Raw genomic sequence first — 25,684 nt, 5'->3', positions numbered from 1 at the left:
GTTAACAGTGATTCAAGTTTTTTAAATTTTTATTGTTGTTTTGCTAGCTACTGAAATCAGAAGGTTTTCTCCGGATATGAATCACTTCTGCTTTGGATGCAGAAACCAGAGGATACTAACAGTAATTATCTAGTGACTTCCTGTAGGAGCATAATTAAAACTCACACCTTTCAGAGCCCTTTAATTTGACTTTAATCCCTTATTGTTAAGTCTTTCAGACTGACATCTTTTCAGTTTAGAGGGAGGTATATTTGGAAGACCATGTGTGTATAATTGGTGGCAAAAACAATCAGGTTAAATGTAGCAGGATGACTAAAGATATGAGCAACTTATTATTGGTATCTCAGTGCTACAGTTGTCTTGGGAAAAATAAGCGGTTTGCTCTGACTGTGGACAAAATCTTAATGTGTTATTATTACTGCACATCACTAGCTAAGCTGTAGACACTGAAGTATTGCATTAATATTTGCTGTGCTTGGATTAGCTGAATTGGCAGTATATTGAAGTAGGGAGTTTGGCTTTCATATTATTTACTTCATTATATTTGTAATTTACTGGGGCTCAGTACTCAGCATGATTTTTAATTGTCTGAGGGAGACTGTTAATTTTACAAATGAGGTGGAGTAAGTGTGTGTAATATTGGCTTTATGGAAGAAGGCTGATTTCTTTGTTCATTGCTGAGCTTTATGGTATTCCCATTACCAGCTCACAAGTACGATTCTAATTAAAATTTTGGGTGTTCACTTGCCTGTAGCTGTTGTGCAGTCCCTGTTCCTTTACATTTTGCCATAGTTTGTGTTGCAAATATATGAGGTTCCTGTAATTGTTGGTGCTAGTGCCTTGTAAAGCTAGTGCCATATAAATTGCATTGTGAGAGAGGCCTCCACTGAACATCTGAAGTTATCTGACACTTGCTATCCTGGGTGTCTTCACTGAAAGGATGCATGACATGTAAGAATTCTCTAAGTAGATGTTGGTAGTGAAACAGATTTAGGCTGGTGTCCTAATCTTTCTCATATAAAAACAGTTATTCAAACATTGTCATTAGGAATTACTTAATAAAAATAATATATCTGGAAAAAAAATAAAAAAATAAAAAAATAAAAATAAATACAGCAAGGGGGAAAAAAAAAAAATCAGGTAAAAATCTGATTCATTTCCTTTACAGTCTATCCTTGTTAATTAAAAATGATGTGTAGCAGCAGGACTCTAGAAATATAAAAAGGCATCATGTGGGAAAGAAACCAAGCGACTTTCTGTGTAATAAAAAGTTGAAGGCCTTCCCTTCATTTTCACACTGAGTATTAGTTTAGTGATAATGGTAGCACTGCAAACTGATATTCTTCACAGGAGTGGTATAAAAGTGATTAGATGCTATTTCTTAGAATTATGGAAACAGCATAATTTGTGTAAGAAGGGTTCACAGCAGGTCCCAATGTCAAAATTATATCGAGCTGCAGAGTATCTTGTTCAACTGAGTGTTCAGTAGCACTGGGGATAGAGATACTCTAGCCTTCCTGACCACCTTCGCTATAGTTGTCTTTATTCACGTTCTTTGTAGTTTTTCCAAGCCATGTCTTGGAAGTTAAATTTGTCATCTTAAAACTGGTTTTAGTATTCTTTCTGTAAGTGTACTGTTTCTAGGCCATTTGACTCATTATGTGCTGAAATTGAACCAGAAACTCACGGGTTTAGAATACTTCTAATTCTTGCTATTGTGGTGACTGCATGCTTTGAAGCAGCTTCAGGTCAATCTCTTGAGTAAGAAATCAGTTCGTAATGTTCACTTCTTTTAAAAAATAAGAAGTGATCAGGTAACCCACATATTGAACTCTGCTACTTCAGTTAAATATCAGAAAAAGCCAGCATGATTTTATGAAAGACAGATTCAGACTGACTAACCTTATCTTCTATGACAAGAAGACCCATTCAGTAGATGAAAGAAAGGCTGTAGATGTTATCTACCTGGATTTTAGTAAAGATTTGGACATTGTTTCCAGCAGTATTTTCCTGGATAAACTGTTTGTGGCTTGGACAGATGCATGGTTTTCTGGCTGAAGAACTTAGCTGGTTGTGCAGGTTGAGAGGCACAGTGAATGGGGTTCAACCCAATTGGTGGCCAGGGTCAAGTGGCATTCCCCAAAGCTCAGCACTTAAGCCAATTTTGGTTAATATGTTTATTACTCAGGGGATCCAGTGCAGCCTCAGCAATTTTGAGGATGATTCCAAGTTAGGAAGCACTATTAATCTTCTTGAGGGTATGAAAGGCTCTGCAATAGGATCTGGATAGTCTGGATCAGTGAATTGAGTCCGGTCACGTGACTTTCAATAAGGCTAATTGCTAGGAGATACTTAAAGTGTGGTCATGGTAATAAGGGGTGTGTTTTAGTGATGCAACTCAGTAAGTCAGGTTGATGGGCTAGATTATCTTAGTGGACTTTTCCAACCTAAATGATTCTATGATTCTTTGATCATTCTATCTAAAAATCACTGTGTGAATACTCTTCACCTTCTATTTCAGTAGCTTTCTTTTTCATGTATGCCAGATGGAGAACCCAATGTGCACAACCTGTTTGTTGTACCATAAAAAGATCATGAAAATGACTGTAATATCAAGGTCAGAGGTCTATTTGTTCCATGTCCTACTTCTTACAGTGTTTCAGAAACAAAATTAAGCAATATAAGAACATAGTAAATGTATGTTCTAAGCATCTATCCCTCTCAATCTAAAGGTCTTAGTGAGCTGGATGTTGTTAACAACTACATTTAGATAAATTTCCACATCTGTCCAGGCTGATCTTGAGTGCATTATTTGATGTCCATGACATAAATATACTGCAGGAAGAACTACCTCCCTTTTTTCATTTGTTTTGTTTTCTTCATTTTGCAAATATGATCTTGTCAGTTTCACCTGGTCCACTGAGCGGAAGAAGGCAGTGAAAAACATAGTCCTCTCCATTTATAGTTACAATTTTATAGTTTTCCACAATTCAGTTCTCTCTTTGATTAAAGAAATAATCTGAGACTTCTTTGTCCCTTGTGCAGGGGTAATTCTGTGCATTGCATTATCATCTTATTCTCTTTGAGCCTTTTCTAGTTGTATGTCTCTGACTGAAATACAAATAAATGGGAAAGATGGGCAAGGAAGACTAACATGCATGGATATTAACAAGAACAATCAGTAGCAAGTGAGATGACGAATTAAGCAAATTTTAAAACTATTAAGGAAGTATTGATTTAGCTTGGGCAGTGGACTCGAGTAGTATTGCATTTAATACAGAAATAAGCTACTCTGTGACCACCTCTGAAAACTGTGTCATATTTAGAATGCACCTGTATCTGCAGAAACTTCTTGCACTTTGCTTCTTTTGCAGTTTAGGCAATAATTTATAGTGCTGCTAACATCTGTGTAATGCAGGTGATTCCGTTTCCTGGCCTCATTCTCTCTGTTAACACTAATCATACCTGACAAGTAAAAAATTCCTTTACCCAGAAGAGTGTTTTCAGACAAGAGAAATGCATCTGAGCAAGGTTCTCACACACATCTTCAAACATTGGAGTTTCCATGTGTTCATTGTAGCTCTTACAACTGGAGTCTCCACATAAACACCTGTTTGATTTATCTTAGAAAGCTCACCGAGAGGACTTTTTTTATATAAAAATCAATCTGATTTACTTGTTACAATTAAATCAATTTATACTCTAAGGGAAAATCTAAAATTATTATGATGTAGTCAATAACATAGTTAAATTAAAGCCCACTCTCAAAAGATATTCCTTTTTTTTTTTTTTTTTTTTTTTTTTCTGGAAATCAATGCATTTTTGAAATGATTTTAAAGTAATTTCTGGTTTTTCACCTCCCTTTGATCCCATTTCCCTTCGAACTGGTTTTACCATCACATTTTCCTGTTTAAAACATATTCTTCTCCCCCTTATGACATGCAAACCTGCACAGCCAAGAAAGAAAAAATGCCTTTAAGACAAACTGTACAGACAGAGCTGAAAAGTTAGCTGTAGGCTTATAAAAATACACAGAAAATGGTTATATACCTCATGCAGTGCAGCACTTCCCTCAAAGCTAACTGTACACAAAGTGTGATCATTGGAGAATTAGTGGAAAGTGTTTCTATTCTGGCATAAATTATGGAGACCAAACCAGTGTCAGAAATTATTTGCTCTTGGAAGTGAATCTTATGGTGAATAAAAAGGAAGCTGCAAAGTTCAGGCTTCAGGACTCACCATCATATTTTGCTTTTGAGGTAAAGGCATTCCCAGATATAAACATATCTTTTGAATAGAGCATACATGTCCAACTCATGGCCACGTGATTATAAACTTTTAATATTATTTTTCAATATTTAGGAATACTTTTCATGAGTTAATTACATGTAGCTGAAGCATGGACTGCATAGGCAAGAAGGGAAAACTGTGGAGGCTGCAGTGCAGCACAAATTCTACAAATTCTACCTCTCACCACACACAGACAGTTGAATCAGAATCCGTATGTGTTGTACATTACACATGCTTGTACCATTGGGCAAGAAAAATGCAGTGATTAGCAATAATATTTCAATCCACCTACATGTATGTGTCTGTGAAGAGATGCGGTTTTTGTTATTAAGCAGATGTGTAAGTTTTATTTAATTATTAAACTTGGGCTTGTGATGTTTTTCTTAAATGTGTTAATTTAATGAGTTAACACATTCATTGGTTTAAAAAAAAAAAAAAAGTTTTCATGTTTTAATAAAAATATATATTTTTTAAAGAAATAAGTTTTCCTACTTATGTACTTTAATTATTCCTTATATGCGTCCCAAGACCATTCCTCTTCACTCAGTGTTGCCCAGACAAGTCAAAAGGTTGGACATTCATGGTACAGAAGTTACTTATCTTGTTCTCTTGGTGAGTTTTTGGAAGAACTTCAATCCAAATTTGGTTGCTTTTCTAAGATGCTCATCTCATTTCCAAAGGAGTTGATTTGAGACAATTTTACGGACCATGGGAAGTGAGTCATCACTCTCTCTGATTGGGCTGATCTTTTCTGACTCTGTAAATGTGAGTTTATAATACTCACAGGTTATTTTTACTTGCATTTCTGACAGCCATTCCTAGAGGTCAGGCCCAATCTGTGTAAAGGCATTTCTTTGAATGAGCAACTAGTGTGTAAAATAGCATAGGAGTTTCCAACAGGTTGAATAAATTGTACCGATCAAACTTCAGTGTAGAAGTTTGTGTCCATTACACACTTAGCAATATGTTTGTTCTCCCCTTAAATTTATTTTCGAGTAAAAGTTTCACTGGTGCATTTGTAATAAGAGGGTTTCGTTCTTATTCTGACTTCTACTTAAAAGTAGAATAAACTAAATAAAATAAGTTGATAAGATAGGCTAGACCTTTAAGTGATGAGAAAACTTGAAATGATGACATAGCTCATAGAACTCAAACACATAACACATTTATTTCTGCTAGTTTCAACGAGTAGTACTTCAGTATTTAGAAGGGAAAAATATTTATATATCTTTCTTTACCAGAGAAAGAGAATGGCTTGCAAATAAATATTTTCAATGTATGTAATTTTCAATATATATTTATATATATATATATATATATTTAAATGTGCAGCAATTTTGTTGTTGCACCCATAGGATGCTGGTGAAGCAGCGCCATGTATATAGCTGCAATCTGTGAGGTGACTGGTCAACATTCTCTTCCCAATAGAGGCAGTAGGATTCTGTTACACTCTTAGAAGGGCTGTGGTAGACTAGGGGAGGGGTGTTCTTAAAGAGAATCAGATTTTGGAGGGCAAATATATGTATCTAGTCTTTTTCTGTCAGAGTCAGCAAAGTACGTATATGTTGTGCAAGGAGAAAAAAGGATGAGATGGCACCACAAATGCAGCATTATGCATTATAGATACTCTTTTTTACTCATTCTTTTTCTTGCAAGGAGGATTGGTACCAAGTTAAATTTTTGCCACAGTGCATTGATATAAAAGTTTCTCAACACTGCAGTGATTTTTATTAAATACAGAGCTTCTTTCAGTGTTAATAATTTCATGTTGTCTCAGGCTAGTAGTTTTAACTGCTACCCTTTGATTATGTTTCAGAACAGTCGAGCATCAAATATTGAAACTGACATCTGAATTAAAGAGTGTGCAAAAATTCTCTTCCCTCTTTAACTATTGAAACAAACTAAAATGGAAATCTGACTAAAGGAGGTAAGTCTTTTTTTCTTACTCTCTGATCGTTCTCCTTGATCTGTCTGCATCATTCTATTCACTTTTCTACAGATTTGCTTATAAAAGACCAGAAGCCATGTGATTTCAAATTATGAACTACATTAATAGAGAAGTCGGAAGCTTGATAACTTGTTATTTCAGCTTAGAAAAACACATATATGATAACCCACCTTTGTACACATGGAGATCTGCAGAGAGTTAATATCAGGTGTATTGGAATGCTGGGATGCCTTTGTAAACTGTGTTTTCATGAGTCTGACATTAACAGAAAAATATAGCACACAAACTAAAAGGTTTAGTAGAGCCCCATATGGATGAGTTGTAGAGTGAGTTTAAAGAGTATGAGAGAAGGGATTTATTTGGTCTGGGGGAATATAAAGAGAATCAGAGCCAAAAAAATGTAGAGAAGGCATCATAGAGGATTACGGGAGACTGGAAGCTACTTATAAATGGCCTAGGGAAGCTCTAGTAGTGAAGCTTTTTTTTCTTTCTTATATATATATATATATATTTTCATGTCTTCAACAGCTTTTTATTTTATTTTACTTTAATTTGTAACACTACAACCTGCTGCAAGTTAGACATTACTGACCTGGTAAACATGCTGAAGCTATTTAACTATTTGCACTTCAGCAACTACCTATTGTGGTTTAACTGTGGAGGTAGATGAGCACTACGTAGTCATTTGGTCACTCCCTCCTCGTCCCAGTGGGCTGGGGGAGAGAATAAATTTAAAAAGAAGTAGAACTTGTGGGTCGAGATAGAACTGTTTACTAAGTATAAGTAAAATAATTATGAAAAATATATGTGTGTATATTTATAATATGTATATAACACATGATGCACAAGCAGTTGCTCACCATCCCATTCCCAATGCCCCTGAACAGCAGAAGATAGAAAGATGAACTTCCACCCCCTTCAAAACTCCTTCTATTTGTTGTTATATGGTACAGAATATTTCTTCGGCCAGTTTAAGTCAGCTGTCTTAACTCTGTTCCCTCCTGATTCCTTGGGCTCTTCACTAAGAATTGCCTTGGCTGTTCTACACTGCTTACAGGCAGCTATAAACATCAGTGTGTTATTAACATTGTTTTTCTCCTAGAACCAAAACACAACATCATACCAGACATTCTAAAGAAAATAATTTAGTCCCAGTTGAAACTAAGGCACCGATTTATTTTACTAATATTGTTATGCATATTTAATTATACAATTGATTATGAATTTATCAGGATTAGTTATATTATGATATCATATTTCTATTTTTTAATTTCCCTGAGTGGACAGTAAATTTAAGTCATTAACCACAGTGTTCTGCAGTTCTGAAATATCCCTTGCTTCACTCAAGAGTGATATTTACTCACTGTTTTCTATTCACTTAACAAATTTCAAAGGAAACTTAGCACTGAAAAATTATCCAGCAATAACAATTACAATTTATTTTAATAAGCTTGCAGTAAGAGGAAAAACCCCTAATGCTGCTGCAGCATTTCTAAAACCACAAAACTCTAGCCATTATGACTTACTGTACATAATAAACATATATGTGTGCAGATGATTCTATGGTATATGTGTAGCCTATTTGTATGTACTTCTGTATTACAGGTATGTATTTATAAAATGTAAATATGCTTAAAAAAAATTGGAGCATATTCTTTGGATAATAGGACTTGGAATTAGCATGCATTTTTCTGACTATCTAGACTAATTAGGTCATTTGAGCTACATTTGCCTCATTTTGGCTTTCCCTGAAAAATCTAGAACTTCATTTAAAAAAGAACTTTGTTTAATGAAGACATTTTATAATGTCTGCAATTATATGACTTTTCTTCAAGTGAAAGCAGGATTTTTAGCTTAGGAATTTCTTTTTCACAATAATGCATTTATGTATAACTTACATGCATTTATATAAATAGCTGGACATCAATGAACACACATAAACTCAGAAAGTCCCCTTAGTTCCTTGTGATTTTAACAAAATAAATGCTTATATCCAGTTGAAGTTCTTCTAAGTACTGGAATCTAGTATGTGACAATGGTGTGTTCTTCGTGTTGTCAAGTACGTAATGCAATGAGTTGGGTTCCAATAGGGTTCCATCAGACTGGTGGGGTCTCTTTGGGCCAGGTCTCTTCAGTGTTTTCATAAAAGGCTTTAGTACAGAACTTGAGTGCTTACTAAGTAAATTTACAGATGCCAGTAAACTTGGGAGGAGTTCTCGAATCTCTCGAGGGCAGAGAGGCCTTGCAGAGGGATGCTGGCAAATCAAAGGACTGGGCAATCACTGATTGTATGAAGTTGAACAAAAACAAGTGCCAGATTCTGCACCTGGCAACCCTGACTCTGTATACAGACTGGTGGATGAGAGGCTGGAGAGCAGCCTGCAGAAAGGGATCTGGGGGTTCTGGTCAACATCAAGTTGCCCTGGGAGCCAGAAGGGCTGATGACACTCTTTTCATTGTTTTGTAGTATTGATTGAGTGAAAGAAGTATGAGCATCGCAAGGGGCAGCAGGCACATCCCTGAGCTGCCAGACCTCAAGGAGCACTGGAGCACTGCTCTCAGATGTAGGGTTTGATGTTAGAGTGGTCCTGTGTGGAGCCAGGAATTGGACGTGGTGATTCTTATGGGTCCCTTTTAACTTTCGATATTCTGTGATTCAGTGTTCATTGTTTCTTAGGATTGTGCTTTGTACCTAGATTTGAGCATACATCTTTTCTAAGGGGCAAAACAGTTTTAAATGGTGCTGTTAAAACAGTATTAAAGCTGTATAGTTACCTCTGTGAAAATTAGAAAATGTCAGAATACAGGTTGGCAGTTCACACACACCATGACAGGTGCTTTCTAACAACCTTTTTTTTACCGCTGTTTTACTTGAAGTTCACCTTAGTACTGGTATGCTTCTTAGGAATGCATATCAGTTCACTGCACTTTGTGAATTGAGCCTTTTTGCTTGGGTTAGTAAGGGTTCATAACAAATTACTTAACAGAGGAATAGGCAATAAAACTGTAAGTCACTGAAGAATATGTTTTGACTAATGACACATTAATTAGAAAGAACAGGGGGTGGTCCATTTATTTTCATAAGGAACATATCATTGATAAATGTTACTCTATGTCTGTGAAATTTGCTTAAAAGAAATTAAATATGCTATTAAATGGCAACGTGTTTGTCAGCAGAAAGAAGATGGATAGGCTTTGAAAAAATTAGATGACAAGAATCTATGTGAAATATGTTAGGAACACAGAAAAAAACTGTAATGAGACAGAACAAATTGAATATCATTGATCCTCTACAGAGAGAATTCATGAAAGATGTGAATCTTAAGGTCTTCTTGTCTTACTGAAATATAGTTATTTGTTATTAAATATGCACTTGTCTTAGACTCTTCAAAATACAGTTCCTTAGGAAAAAAAGAACATATGACGTTAAGAACAAATTACCAGTTAAAAGATAGGATTTTCTTTGATGCAGTACAAGAGAAGTATAAGGTATTTTACTAATAATGCCAGTGTAAACATAACAGTTCTAATGAGGAAAAGAATTATGTACAGTACACTGAGAAGGCAGAAAATCTTAGGTAAGCAATGGTAATGAAATAAAGTACAAATAAAAATCAGCTTTCAGGGGCTCCTTATGGTTGTTGGGTTTTTTGGTTATTGTTTTTTTAAATATAAGCAACACTTTTCATTATAACTTGAAAGGCAGCTCCCTATGAATGAGAGAATGGAAATTTAAACAATCATATAAACAGAAGAATCATATTGTCTATTTGATAAAATAAAAAATTTCAAATGAAAATGCATAAGATCTAAGATATTCATTCCTATTCTAATTATGGAAAATGTAACAGCGAAATAAAAAACAGAGATAACTCTTTCAAGCAAGAATATGCAAGCAATGAGAAATGTGGTGAAATGCTGTAGATACTGGATTTTTTGCCTTATGAAACGTAGTAGTTGTGCAGTCAGCCTTCATAAAATAAGTATGAATTTAGTTGTGAAGTGCCAAATACATTTTCCATCCAGTGACAGTTAAAACTCCAGGGAATATCCAGAACCTTTTGGGGTGAGGTGGATACAGAAACAGCTCAGAAGTATCAAAAGTTTCCTTTCTATTGATAAGTAGGGACATGAAACAACCATTAATGAATAACAACTATAGACATTTTGAATAATATAAACCTTTATATGTGTAAAATATGTCAAGGTACAAAACCAGAATATTTTATTTCAAAAATACTAGGTTGGTAAACTCAGAGGAAGCCCAGGAGTTAGGCTGAATGTTCTTTGTGAGTCCCTTCCAACTCAGGGTGTTTTATGACTCCATGAAAAGGAGAGAAAGTAGCTTAAAGGCAATGTTGCCTTCTATTCAACTTACCTCAGTTTCCTTGATGTGTATGAGATTGTGGAAGAGGTTAAAAATACTTAGATAAATAAGGAACCACCTAGTCTTTTTTTAACACATTTTCTTCTTAATTTATGCTAGTGCTATGGAATGTTAAACAGTCCTTTAATTTTTAAAAGCTTTTCCTTGTCTTTCTTGGAGTGAAAGGCACAGCCTAACCAGACTTGCTGCTTGTGAATGCATGACTGTTTACAAGCAGTCAGAAGGCCAAGGGGCATCGTTTAAGAGATTCGTGACAATATTGTAAGGTCTCAAGCTTCAGAAGATGCTCAGGAATATTTTTTTTTAATCAACTTTTTAATATTTTTCTATATTCTCTATTGGGCATTTACTTCCTCCATGGTTTATACCAGTAGTTCAACAAGCATTTGAATTGAAGTGTGCCCAGGTGGCCAAGAAGGCCAACAGCATCCTGGTCTGTATAAGAAATAGTGTGGCCAGCAGGAGCAGAGAGGTGATCATCCCTCTGTACTCAGCTCTGGTGAGGCCGCATCTTGAGTACTGTGTTCAGTTTTGGGCTCCTCACTACAAGAAAGACATGGAGGCCCTGGAACGTGTCCAGAGAAGGGCAACAAAACTGGTGAGGGGTCTGGAGCACAAGTCTTATGGGGAGTGGCTCAGGGAGCTGGGATTGTTAAGCCTGGAGAAGAGGAGGCTCAGGGAAGACCTCATTGCACTTTACAACTTCCTGAAGGGAGGTTGTGATGTGGAGGGGCTTGGCCTCTTCTGCCAGGCAACAAACAGGACCTGAGGAAATGGCCACAAGTTGTATCAGAAGAGGTTTAGACTGGACATAAGAAGGATCTTTTTTTCTCAGAGAATCGTCAGGCACTAGAATGGGCTGCACAGGGAGGTGGTGGAGTCACCATCCCTGGCAGTGTTCAAGAAACTTCTGGATAGGGAGCTAGGAGATATGGTTTAGGGGTTTTCTGTAGGTATGATAAAGGAAGGACGGTTGAACTAGATGATCTTATAGGTCCTTTCCAACCTTGTGATTCTATGATTCTATGAATTCGCCCAGCATTATTTTTCTCATACGTGCATAGCACTGGAAGTAGATGCCTATAAGAGGCTTGTACAGTGGGTTAAATCAAACAATACCATTAACTCTGAGAAAGGGAACATTAGTTGTATTCCCATTGTTTTCTTCCAGTACAAATTTCAAATTGAGCACAATGGGAAAGCCTACTTACTCCCATGGTGTAAAACCACATCTCTGAAATGATTCAGCTGTCTTAGAAACAAGCTGATCTACATAACTAGTACTGCTTCTAGACCGCTGATGCAGTTATAAGTGTCTTTCTTAGGTTTCAATTCCATGTCATAAACAGGCATAGATGGTAAGCATCTCACGACCTTGATGGAATCAGAGACTTCACATGTATCCTCCCAATGGAAAGACCATAGACAGCAAAATCTGTTTAAATGTTGTTTGGATTTGTATTTTTAACTGATTGTAACAGCTAAAGTGTTGACATCAGCAAAAATCTAATTCAGATAATATTTTCAGAACTTGTGCCATGAAGAAATGAAAAGAGATTTGTCTTTACTGAGTAGCGGCAGTCTGGAAAAAGATACATTAGTAATATCTTCCAACTCATAGGGTAATACAAAATGACGCTGTTCTGAAAGCCTTATTTTATGTGAAACTCTCTCTGCCATGTAGTTATTATTTTAAACTGTTTCTTCATACACTTTTACTTCTATTGTATAGATTATACTTATCTTTTGTTCCCTTTCCTGTCAGCTCCATTAACTTCTTTTTATGTATAGCCAGCACCATTTTAAAAACTGGTTATTGATTTGAGGAAGTGGCAAGATAACAATGGGCCACAGTAAGAACACCAGAAGAAAATAGTTCTGTTCGAGAGCTGAATGGTCAAAAGTAATTTTGGTTGGCTGCAGTGACCACATTCTCAAATTCAAATGAAAAAACAAGGACAATTTCTTAACAAATTATCATTCAAAAAGGAAAAAAATAAATAAATAAATAAATAAATCATCATGTGTTTCTGAATTGGTTTTGCTCCTAACTCATGACTCATGAATTTACATGATCACTTTGCCATAAATAATCGTTTTACTGTTTTGTTTTAAAAGAGGGGAAAAAAAACAGTTCTATAAAATCAGCACAATAAAATTTGTGCTTAGGGTTTTAAGAGCTGTCCAGGAAGTTCTTACAAGTAAAATCTGGGTCATTCTGATCCTGAAATAAAGGGATTATATCAAGGAGCAGAAGAAAATAAGAAATCATAAGAAATCAACTTAGGGGTAAGAGAACATTGCCCCTTTCCCAAGAACAGCCACTTCAGGGTTCCCTTCTTATGTTACATGCACTTGAAAAAGTTGTTGAAAACTATAGAGACTTTGGGAGAATCCAGAAGATTAGTTTAGGCTTTGATTGCTGTGATGAGACAACAGATACAGCCTGTTAGGTTCAGTGGAGGGAAGATGGAAAACTTTTGTCTCTGTGGAATCCAGCAAACCAGTGAAGTTCTGGGACTCATATCCAATTACAAAAAGAGCTCCGGTACATGGAAGCTAAACTTAGAAATGGAAGAAAATGTATATTTTTAGAAGAAGTAGGTAAACATTGGAACAATCCACTAAGCAGTGCTGTACATTCTTGTAACTTAAAAGATTTCATTTGATATTGGTACTATGATTGCTGAAACAGTTTGGGGAATTAGATGCACAAGCAACCTTGAAATGTGTTCATTAAATTCTCCAAGATCTCATGGGTTCATAAGAGATTTTTAGAAATGCAGCAAAGCTGAAAGCAGCACTCTATTTTTTCATTCAGAGAAATGGGGACTTGATTGAGGGTGTTGTGTAGTAGTGTGAGGTGTTCTTTGATATGTTACAAAAAGGGTTAGACTGCACTGTGACAATGGCATCTCTTGCTCACAGAGTCAGCATATTTGTTTCGTATGTGAAAATAGCTAACAACTGTTCTGACCTAATAGGAGACTACTGAGATTGCTGTTAATGTACTTTCAAAGTGTTCTCTTGCTCTGCATCTGTTTAATAAAATTCTGATTCACTCATACTATAGTACCAGAATGCTAATTCATTCTTCTGTCACTGGTAGGAGAATAAATAAATAAATAAATAAATAAATAAATGAAGGACAAAATCTCTGTGCACTGGTAGCATCCAGCAGTTTAGCAACTGCTTTTTCTTTTTGTCTTGGGCTTTCAAGTATCTGCTTTGATTGCCAAAGTATAAATGTTTTTTTGAAAATCTCCCTGGGATGTGAGTGCCTCCAGAGGAGGTGCCAAAATATGACAAGATAGGCAAATTAACATCACATTTCTTGTTTTTCTGTCGTGTATAGAAATAATTCACTCCAGATAGTTGTCTACCACCAGGAGGACTTCGATCCTCAATAAATGAGTTTGGTTTTCTCAATTTTACCTTGGAGAGAGTTGCACTGAATTAGAGGCTACATAGATATAGTGAACATCCAGTCACGCATGAGTACAAGTAATAATTTCACTGTCACTGGACATGACAACTGTTACAGTAGAACTGATCTATTTTCTTCAGTTTTTACAGTTCACTGACTAGGTTCTGCATGGCTAAGAGTCACTGGTCCTTGAAACGTTAGTGACAGATCTGTAAGCAGTACAGGTAATATTTTCAAGTCAGTTTCCTACTACTTCACTATCAGATGCAGAGATGCATGCCTGAAATGTTGTGCTCATTAAGAACAAAGTGAAGATCAGCTATGCATTAAAAATACTGCTATATCTATTCAATCAGAGTTAGATTCTGTCTTGAGCTTGATTCACTTGCAAGAATAGCTTTTGTGAGGCCCTAGAAATCTGAATTCTGCCTGATAAACTGTAAATGTGGATCAGTAGCCTGGGACATTGCAGTTTTAGTGTGGGTTTTTTTCTTGACAGTTTTTGCAAGAATGCAAAAATTAACAATATGGAAACAGTTAGAAAATTTAGGAGCAAATGGCTCATCTGCTTGTAGTTATTATCATTTAATTAAATTATGATTTTATTTCCTGCTATCACTAAGCCACTTTAGAACTTGCTTTTTGTTGCATAAGTAAACAGGTTTATATTAGCCCAATGTTAAGATCTCAGGGTATAAGTGGTTACATTTTTTTATATAAAAGTGAATTTCATAGCGTAATAACACAATAATAGTGTAATGTGTTAGTAGTGTTGATACTGTAACATACAAAGACTGTAATGGTTGATATATCAAATGTATTTTGGAAATCTGTTTACCCAAGGCATCAGTGTCACAGCAAACAGATTAGGTTGCTGGGGCTGTATTAGTATACAAACCCCATATTTTATGAGCTACATATTATTATCACAGTAAAAATTATGCTGATTAGATTGCTGCAGTTCCTATTGTTATCCTGCAGAATTTCCATCTGGAAGATCAAGTCCAACAAGGGAATGCAACAGTATGCATTTTGGACAAGTTATTGACCAAAATTATTGTGTGCCTCCGGTGGCGCAGTGGTAGAATTGCTGCTTGCAACACCAGAGGCCCGGGGTTCGAATCCCCCCTGTGGCGCAAGTGGCAGAAATGCTGCTCTGCTACTCAGAAGGGCTCGAATCCCAGGAGTTGGACTCGATGATCTCTAAGGTCCCTTCCAACTCGCACGATACTATGATACTATGATATGAAAACCACTGTGTGATTTCTTTCCACAGCTTTTGTGGCATCTTAATGTTGGAAAAAAAGAAAAAAAATGTAAGACAATTCTAGAATATATTGTTTTCCATATAAATCCATTTGTGCTTGACATTTGAGTTGAAGGTGCCTAGTGTACATGTAGTTCATTGCATTACATTTGTGACTGATTGAAAGAATGTACGTAAAATGTTAGTATTTGTTATTTCTATAAGTGAGCAAGACCAAAAGGTTACATCCTTGCTTCTTTCAGTAACCTCATAATGTAGCATTGTACATGTAACATACAAGTATATACTCTACTTTGCTCCTGTTCCTCACAGAAGTGTCTTGCTTTCCACTAAGACTGCTGCGATTTTAGTTTCAGATTACTATCTCAAGATACTCTCTGATCTGTAGCAAATAAGGATGGTGCACTGCTTCCATGTTGATAGACCCAGATAAAGTTTTGGAAACAGATAATCTAAGTAAGTTCAGTTCTTGGTTTGGTTAAATGATTCTGAGAAATATTTGCAAATAATTAGTAATCTAATTATTACATGACATTACCCTGCATTGCATTTTATATATGCATGTTTATTTATGCACATACATAGAGACTTTTCTAAAACATTTTGTAAAAATAACAAATAAATATAATTTCATCTTTCTATCCAATTTGAAAACGTCATTCAAAAAGTATGTCAAAAAGATGAGGGAACCTAGCTGTCCCATGAGGTACAAATTGGACTGATTAGATCAAAACATATTTTCCTTAATATCTGACATGGAATCTGCCCATAAGGAAAATAATGCTAGGCAGGACTGAGGGCAATTCAGTGTGACATCAGGAAGAAAATTACACAATTGGGTTGAAATGTGATCTTAAGTAACAGCAGTGTTTCTCAGATTCAAGATCAGTAGCAACCCAATATAAGATATAAGAAATTTTGTAGGGGATGCAACAGTTTTAATTTACTGGGTAAAGGAGGGCTGTGTTAATAAAACCAGCACTTCCAACCAGATGCTAATGAACATTTGTAGGATCATATTTTTGGGGTGGAAGGTTGTAACAAGGATGAACTTTATCCTGAAGCAAGATTTCTGATCTAGCTTTGACTCTGTGATACTTGGTGACACCAGTCAGATTTCTTAAAGTATCATGAGAAGAGTCAGTGTCTTAGAGCAACAATAAACAAAGATGCACAGGCTGTAGGAAAAGCCTGACAGAACCAGATATAGTACAGCATGATTTTAGAAATTACCAGTTCTGACAGAGCATCTGTTTTAAGGTTAGAGAAATTCATATATTGAATCTGTTTGGATAATGGATTGATCTCTTGAGATATCAAGTACCCTGAGTTTCTGAGAAAACAGAAAATTGCTGCATCCTGATATCCCTGTACTACAAGAATTTATTTGTCCTGCACTTCCTGACTACCGGACCCTTCACTACGGTGGGTTTTGTATTTTCAATTACTAAACTCTATTGCGTGATATTATGGTAAGATTGAGTGCTTGTAGCATGTTTTCTCTGAGTAATTGGCTAGCTGTCAGGGAGAGAGAAAAAAATCAATAATACCAATAATTTTTTAGCTCTTAACTTCTAAATCAATTTTTTCATACATTAAGTAGCTCTCCTTGAGAGTACAGCTCTCTATGGCTCTTTTGTTTTGATTACATTTATTTTCCCAATAGTTTCTTCATATTTTAAAAAATTAGTTGTAATGAATTGAAAGAGTTGTTTTTTTCTTCCTCTTTCAAAAGTGTGAAATTGATTATTTTCTGTACACATTTACCTGGCATGAATCAAGTTACCTGGTTCTAGCTTACATTAGATACTTGATTTGTACTTAAAACCCAGATGGTAGAAGAAATTAAGAATGATAAAAGTAGTCTATTGATTCAGTAGATGACTACTTTCCTATGTTACAGCTGTTCTGCCTCAAATGCAGTTCCATTTGCTTTACTGCTTGCACGTAAAATGTTATTACATTGTGGTTCTTCATAGCAATTTTGATACATCATTAGAGATTGATTAGAATGACTGAAAAAGATTAGTGGAAAAACATGTATGATAGTTACTGATGGCTTCTGCAGCTATTCAAGAAGCTGCAAAGCAGTGTGTGCTCTTCTGGTTGTCAGTAATAATATAGGCATGCTCCCTTTTTAAATTTAATTTGCTATTTATTTTGTTTGCATCTATTTTCAGAGGACAACTTATGCTCTGTTTTTCTTGTAGTTAGCACTTTCACAAGTCCAAAGTTAAATATGTAGTTTTATAATGTATTTATTTTAAATGTCAAATTAAAGAAAAAAGGAGTTGTGCACAGCATTTTAATATTGACTTTCTATCATATTATGTGTTAAGTGTGTAACCTTTATTGTTTGATTGCTCAATTTCCAGTGAAAAAAACTAGTTCTAACCTTTTAAATGCATTAGACTACTCTTTGGTAGACTATGGGAAATTAACTGGACAAACTGGTAACATTCCCATGCAGGATGAAGCCTTCTGAGAACTATTAAAGTAAATTCTAACGACATATTTTATTATCATTCTATGAAAGCTAGAAATCATAGAGTCATAGCATCCTTAGAGTTGGAAGGGACTTTTAAAGGTCACCTAGTCCAACTTCTTTGCAATGAACAGGGATATGCACAACTGGATCAGGTTGCCCAGAGCCTGGTTCCAGCTAAGCCTTGAAAGTCATCATGCCCAGGGCATCCACCACATCTTTGAGCAACCAGGGATAATAATTTATAGGTTATTTATAGTAAGTATATTTTAATTGTAGGTAGATTTTTATAGGCTTTTTTCATACATATCACATTTCTGATAAAATGCTTCAATCAAAGTATCAGTTCTAATTCCTCTGTTTCATTGACTTCATATTTTAAAAGTGTTTCCTTGCCAAGGCTCTACCTAAAGCACCTGTTAAAATTTACAGATGCTAAACATGCAGAGAGAGCACGTCATGAAAGTTAATAATCAAAAATATTTATGCAAATAAAGAATGCCTTGCTTTATAAGAAGATTATCAGGGAGATTTTCCAGAGCACAGCTACTTTGTTTTCATTTCATAGATCTTATATTGTGAGTAATCAGTTAAAAAAGTATTAGATAATATCTTCTTACATGGGTAATTATCAATTAATAATGTTATTCTAACTACAAATTACAATATATAAGGAAACATAATCTGGAATACACTGTGAAAATAGAGTAGGTTAAGGAGCACATTACCACAGACAGAACTAGGAATCCTCAGTATAAGTAGGGGAGTTGAAAAAATAAAAGTACTTCTTACCTCACTAACAAGTTGCTTTGTAACCTTTAGTCCTCATTACGTGCTCAAATTCCATTTTATTGAAAAGTGGCTTGTTCAACATTAAAGTTTGTTAGGTGGGTCACACATAACATATTGACAGAATTTTATTTTATTTTTTTGAGTTTGTAAATGTTTGTGTCAATAAAATTTAGGTGGTAGTTATTCGACAGAATGTCTGTTTTCAGATAATTATCTTTGCAAACTTTAATCTGGTTAAGAGAGCCCATTTTCTAAAGAAAAGAAGGCTGTAGGATCCTAATATCTGGAATGATGATATAACAATCCTAGATTCTTGCATCAAAGAAGAGTGTGATTCTCACAGTAAATGTCCATTGTATGGTCTGAACATTGATTGACAAAAACCCTTGTCAGGATCACTTATTAAAATAGTCAGTAATCATGGTTTAGTACTTTCATTACCAGGGAGTTAAATACATTTGCTTTTAAGTAGCAGGCTTTCTTGCTTGGGCATTATAAAAGCCATGTGCTGACATTCTGCTAAGACATGAATGTCATTCCATGTCACTACATTTTTTTCTCTGCTTTCATTGCTTAAAATAAAAGATTGAGTGAAGGCCATGATAAATTTAGTGCATCTTTGATATTTCTCAAGAGGAAAATACAAGCACATCAAAAAGCAGTAACAGAGGTGCATACTGTAAAAGAAATTCTGGGCACCGTAAACAATTTTTGCATTGCAGTAATCCTTCTGATTGTGAAATACACAAAAATTCATTTCCTTCACCTTCTGTCCCTTTTGGTGTTACATCGTGTCAATGTTTCATTAGTTCAAGTTGTCACTAATTTCAGGTGCTCTCTCATTCTAGTGTTTCTTCTACTATTCATCTGATTTAAGTAGTAGGGCTTTGAAATGATGTAGGCTCATTTCAAGGCCAGAGACAGCTGAGTTTGGTGTCCCTAAGCACTTTATCAGAATCTTCCGCTGCCAGTGTGGAGAAAGCCCTATATGCAAGCAGTCCACTTTACTCCTCTCAGATATGAGGCTTTAGATGCAGAATTTCAGAATAGTGCAGGAAACACATTGAGAGATTGTTCTTGCTTATATAAACTTTTAGAAATTCCTGTAATTGTGTATCAAGACTGAAGGCCATGCATAATTTAGAATAAACTTTCTCGCTGAACCCTTGAACCACAGCTTTTCATAAGGCTGGTGGTCATGGGGAAAGCCTAAGAAGCTATTCAGAACATATTAGTGTGAGCGTGAATGAGATGAATCCAGAAGTTCCTTGTGTTCTTATCATTTATGAATTAAAGCCATCTGGTCTCTGTACATTTAAGATTATCTCCCTTCATAGTGATTTATTCTCCAGTAAAACAGTATAAATGTTGCATTATACTGGAAAAAAAATAAAAAAATAAAAATAAAAAAAATAAAGAACAGTACACTTAACATGCAGTTGTAATGTGGAATATGCATCAGTGACATAAATTTGACTTGTAATGAGAAACAGCAGTGAAAACCTTTTAAATATTGTGAATGGCTTTCCACTTGCTTGTGAGATGCAATACAGTCATCAAAAGTAGTAGAGAAAAAGATAAATTTCAAGGAAAAAACTACCCTGGTTAATGTGTTTTCACTTCAAAACACAAAACTGAAAACCAGTTTGAGTTCATTTCATTTCTTTGGGAATAAGAAACAAGACATTGGCAGAAATGACAAATTCTGTTTTAAAATATTCTGAATATTTTTCCATTTTTACTGCTTGTGCTTTTACATATATATTTCCTTTCTGTCCTAAAATAATAAAAGATAGATGCTTCTGTGTGGTAAGAGGAATTGTTTTTACAATGAATAGAATGGCTGGGGTGGAGAAGGACCTCAACGATCATCCAGTTTCAACCCCCCAACCATGAGCAGAGTCACCAACCACCAGACCAGGCTGCCCAGAGCCACATTCAGCCTGGCCTTGAATGCCTCCAGGGATGGGGCATCCACAACCTCCTTGGGCAACCTGTTTCAGTGCATCACCACCCTTTGTGTGAAAAACTGGCTCCTAATCTCTAACCTAAACCTCCCATGTCTCAATTTAAAACCATTCTCCCTTGTTCTAGTGCTATCCACCTGTGTAAACAGACATTCCCCCTCCTGTTTGTGAGTTCCCTTCAAGTACTAGAAGGTGACAGTGAGGTCTCCCCAGAGCCTTCTCTAAGCTAAAAAAGCCCAGATCCCTCCATCCACTCCTGTAGGTATATCTTTTGTCTTGGTGTGTCCAACCCACCAGCAAACTGGTATTGTGGGAGGATAAAGCTCAGCTCTTTTGGTAAGTGTACCTTGGGCTGGGGAGGTGTCTGTCCTGATAGCTGCTTTGCTTTTGGTCTTAGTAATTTCTGGGCAAGGCAACTTGCCATCCTGTGCCCAGCTTTCCTTAGCAGGTAACCTGAAAGTGAAACATTCAATAGTTGGCTGCAGAAAATTCCCCTAAGAGCTCTTGTATCAGCTCCTGTGGAGCACTGACAGAGTTCTGTTGAAAATGAGGACTGTTATCCTCACCTGCAGTGCATGAGTGGACAATACTGAGTGTGAAGAGGCTTTCTCTCTGCCCCTTCTGCTTTGGAAAGTATGCCTGCTGCCTTGGCACCAGAAGTAGCTAGCTGTGTATATGACATGGCATCAACAGTTGTCCCGAAAACACCTGAAATATCACAAGAGAACGTGTATTTTAATAATATCTTGCTTCTACTGCTTGTTAGGGTGTTTTGGTGGTGTTTTTGTATGTTCCTTATTCATGCCAGCTCTTGCTGTTAAGTCTTTGATCCAGCCTACGTGGGGAGAAAAGTTGATTTTTCATAAATCACTAGCAGCACCTTTCTCTGGGGGGCATTTGGCAAGATTGTTCTGTCACAAAAAGTGATATAACTATTTCTTGAGGCATTTCTCTTTGGGCCACGGTACGTTTCTGCTAATCTGCAGCGCAGGTGCTGTGCCAGAGGTCCTGTCTATAGTTGGAAGAACACATCTCTTTATTTCCCCAGATTCTCATTATGAAACTGAAACAGATTCCTTTCCATTGAGCTCTGTAAATGTGAAGCTGTAGATAAATCTACTTCGGTTTCAAAAAGTATCATTTCCATAATTGTATAATCTGATGATAGAATGCATTACCCCTCTTCCTTGCTCTGAAAAACTCCTACATTGTCTTTTCCCCTGCTGTAATATCTCAGATAACAAATTTTGTGCAGTCAGTCCACTGTGTTCATTTTTCCTTGAACATACGCTCCAAATCATTTCATTCGCTTAATATTTATGCTAGCTCTGTTTTCCCTGTTTATCTCTTTACAGTACTGTATGTAAGACATAATTTTGGTTGAAGTGTTTAAGGATCCTTGAGACAGTAGTCGGTTTTGAAAGCCAAAATAATGCACAGTCTCTTTATGATTCAGTAGAGATTACCTAGATTTCACAAGGGGAAAAAATATATATATATCTATACAGTAAAAGTTTTCAATTTCTTTACTGTTAATTAGAATTGGGGTACTTTAATAGTCCCTGGAAACATCACTTCTGATATTAGAATTAAGCTTTTATGAAAAATTATAAAATTACATAAATAAACAAAAAAATACAAATGCATGCAGCTTTTTTTGCATATTCTGACCTATGGGAACAGCAGAGGGAAATGCTTTTGTTGCTGTTACTGAGATAAGATTCTTAAAATGTCAGATTGATCATGTGTTTCTGCTGAATTGTACCTTACTCCATTAGCTGGTGCTGTTGAGAATGGAAGAAGCTTCTGTGACGGATCTGTTAGTCATTTTCATCTTGAGCAGATACGTCTGTGCAGTTACACATCTGTAGCAAGCTCAGAGAATAACATACTACAAAGGTTAGAATCTCTTTGTGGGTTTTTTTTTCTTCTAATGGAAGGCCAGATCTAAATCAATGTTCATGTTCTGGAAAGTTCTGCTGCCTCTTGGTGGAATTACTCAGGTCCCATCTGGATTCTTGCCAAGCTGCTTCTGCCAAGAGGTGAAATAGATTATATGAGTCAACCATTGCTTTAATGATCTTCTGTTTATTAACAAAGAGGATACAGAAAGCATATTTTTTTTCTGAATGCAGGAAGTACAAACAGCAGGCAATTTCCTTGCCTCTAATGTCATCACTGCCTTTTTAGCCTACCCTGTATACCATGGATTTATTTTTTTAACCTCTGTACGAGGACACACATTCACAACTTCTCCTCTAGTTCCCTGCTCCCTGACTCTTTTGGCATTTAGCATGTAATGAATTCTGAAGCTTCGGTTTCATAATACAAGTTACAGTAATGGTGTAGTTAAAGGGATTTCTGCTTACACCATCAGGAAGCTATAGTTGTTTCATTGCAACTAAAAGTTGACCTCTCTGTGACACAGTGCTGAGGTGAATGCTTGAGATGGATAGAGTGGGTAGGGTAGGGAAATCCTTCAGTTGTCTTTAACGCTGAAGAGCTCTATACTGTCTAAATGTGTCTTGATGCTACTGTAGGTATGACCACCCTATCTTACAAGGTTAAAAGTCTGTTTAGCCTCATATGCTGTATCCTATCGTCAGCCATAACGAATGGCAACTGCCATAGGAAAACAGAAAGCTAAAGTACATAGTGAAAGAGAGACTTCTCCAAAATTTTCTCTTGTCTCTTTAGTGAAAGTTTTGTATTCAAATTGAATAGCCTATGATGGATCATCCTTTTATGGATGTGCTCAGTTATCTATTGAAAGTTTAGAGAAGGAAAAAATATTACATAATGTATATTTCCTACAGATTTTTTTACAGAATTTACAGAAAATTTCCTACCGAAATCATAAATTGATAAGAAGATGCCAAAAACTCATACACCCTAATATTTTGAGTCTCAAATTGGTTAACTAAATAATTAAACTCTTGATCTGAAGAAAAGAAAGGAAAAAAAAAATGACACATGAAAAGACTTTGAAACTATTTAAGGAGCTTATTTTTTTTTTTTTTCCATTTGGACAAAGTTCCAGGTCTTCTTTTTACTCATTTAATCTGTCATTCCATTGTACCCAAGGGCAAAGTGTCATTTCTGTGTGCTTCAGTAATTCTGTACAGCACACAGAGAACAAACAAATATCAAGTGACTGATGTCAAAGTGGATTTCAGGCAGGAAGCTGTTTCCTCTTCTCCCCATACATTTTTAATAGAGATTTTCTTGATTGCAAGGTACTAAGTAGATTTCTGCCTTGGATTTTATAAATGTGTTTATGATAGCAGTGGATACAAAACATGGGTCAAAAAGCTTCTCAGAATTCACTCTCTTTCCACCAGCTTATGGGTAACGGCTTGAAAAATATCTGGATTGCAGAGTGAACTAGATAGCAAATCACTTTCCATCCCTGTTTTTATAGAATACTGTGTTAGATAATAATATCTATAGCCTTTTCTTAGTATTGTTTAAATCCTTGTATTGCCCAACACAATGATGAGGGATAGCAAAAAGGTCTTAGGATTTACTTTTATGAACAATTGTTTTTAAGTAGATGCAAATTACATATCACCCTACTTTGGATGCTTTGGAGGCTTTCAATATTTAGATAGGTTGTCATGGTATCAAAAATAAGTCTTCAGAGGTTTATGACACTAAAATTAAAGAGTTGGTTTATTGAACAGAAACTTCCTGATTTCTTATGCTATTAAAATGAGAATTAAACAAAACATATAAGAAAAGGAGATTCCAATAATTAAAAAGTACAAGTAATATATAGCTTATTACACAGAAAATATAAACTGGTTTTATGAGAAATTCTACTGTCATTTAGAAAAAGTAGTCTCTATTGAGTAGACCTAGATTGGCTTTTTCAGACATAAACAACTGACAATACTTTATTGATTCTGAGTGATATTCTGATGAACAAGATAGTTCTCCAGCATGCTCTGTGTATTTAAATGCACAATCAGGAGATAAAATGTACATTAATTTAATAATTATTAATATATATAACTGAACTTTAGAAGAATTAATGTATTTAGGTAGAGGTAGCATCTGTGAGAAAAACAAATTCTAAAACTGCATTTCTAGCAGCTGTTAACATTTAAGACAAGTTCATTCAAGGTTAATTTTGGCTGACACAGTTCAAGCAAACTGAACAACTAGTAACTAGTAGTGTAGCCAAGATATTAGTATCTTGGTGCCCAGAAACTTCCCTCTGATTATTTTGCTGGGGGAGACACATCGTGACCATGATGTGATGGACATGGAATATACCATGGTGCTTCTGTAGAAAGGTTCCCCCACCTTTTTTCTTATCTATAGACATTTTATACTCTTGTGAGCTAGCAGATTATTTTTCATCTGCAAGAAAAATATCATTATGTTCTCAACTTACTTTCTGAGTTAGAGGATCCAGAAGGCATAGACACAATACAATTGGTTGCATTGAATCAAAAGCCCTTGTGAAATGTGGTGGCATTGTGTGATGGAATGGAGAACAGAATAAAAAGTTTTATTAAAAGGGATCGAAAAATCCTGTGTATTTACCTAAACATGTTGGGGAGCAGTACCATGCTTCTGGTTTGGTTTAAAGGATTGCACCTAGCTTGAAGATGACCAACCTCTTATTCTGTTGTAAAAACTGTAGCTGAGCTTTGCTTGTGAAAAATATTCTTCAGCACTGCATCCTTTGGGGGAAGTAAGGGGCTATTTGGATCCTAGTTTATTTCAGTAGATTCAGTATACAGCTTACAGATTTCTAGGTGGTAGTATCTCAGTCTTTTCTTGTGATCAATTGCCATATTTTTAAGAAGAATTTCAGAATATTTTTAAGTCTTTGTTACATACTATACATTATACAAGTCAACAAATAAGAAAAAATAAATCAAGTAACTAGGTTTTCACAGATTTTATACTGACATCATTTCACATCTTCTAATTTTATGACATGACACTAACATACTTCAGAAATGCTACATGATTTCTTACAGAAATTTTAAGATAAAGCCAAAAGGATACTCTAGTGCTTATCAGAAATAAAACTGAAGTATAAAATAAGATTAACTAGGACATTTACTGAATTTCTATTACTAGGTTTTGAAACTCATGACAGTAAAA

General features: G+C 35.6%; 1 protein-coding gene across 3 annotated transcripts in view; it reads left to right on the top strand.

Moving 5' to 3' along the window:
- The window catches only part of DLGAP1 (DLG associated protein 1), a 375,465-nt gene that overhangs the window by 141,569 nt on the left and 208,212 nt on the right, over nucleotides 1–25,684 (top strand). For 2 of the 3 annotated variants that reach the window (XM_072327378.1, XM_072327380.1), the window contains one exon: nucleotides 6,107–6,217. The exons of the other annotated variant lie outside the window; for it this stretch is intronic. The gene's annotated coding sequence lies outside the window, so the exon portion shown is untranslated. The remainder of the gene's footprint in view (nucleotides 1–6,106; nucleotides 6,218–25,684) is intronic. 3 annotated transcript variants of the gene reach the window in all.

The sequence above is a fragment of the Excalfactoria chinensis genome, chromosome 2, assembly GCF_039878825.1.
Source record: "Excalfactoria chinensis isolate bCotChi1 chromosome 2, bCotChi1.hap2, whole genome shotgun sequence".
NCBI lineage: Eukaryota > Metazoa > Chordata > Aves > Galliformes > Phasianidae > Excalfactoria > Excalfactoria chinensis.
Note: the sequence above shows the minus strand (reverse complement) of the source record. Positions and strands in the feature narration are given on the sequence as shown.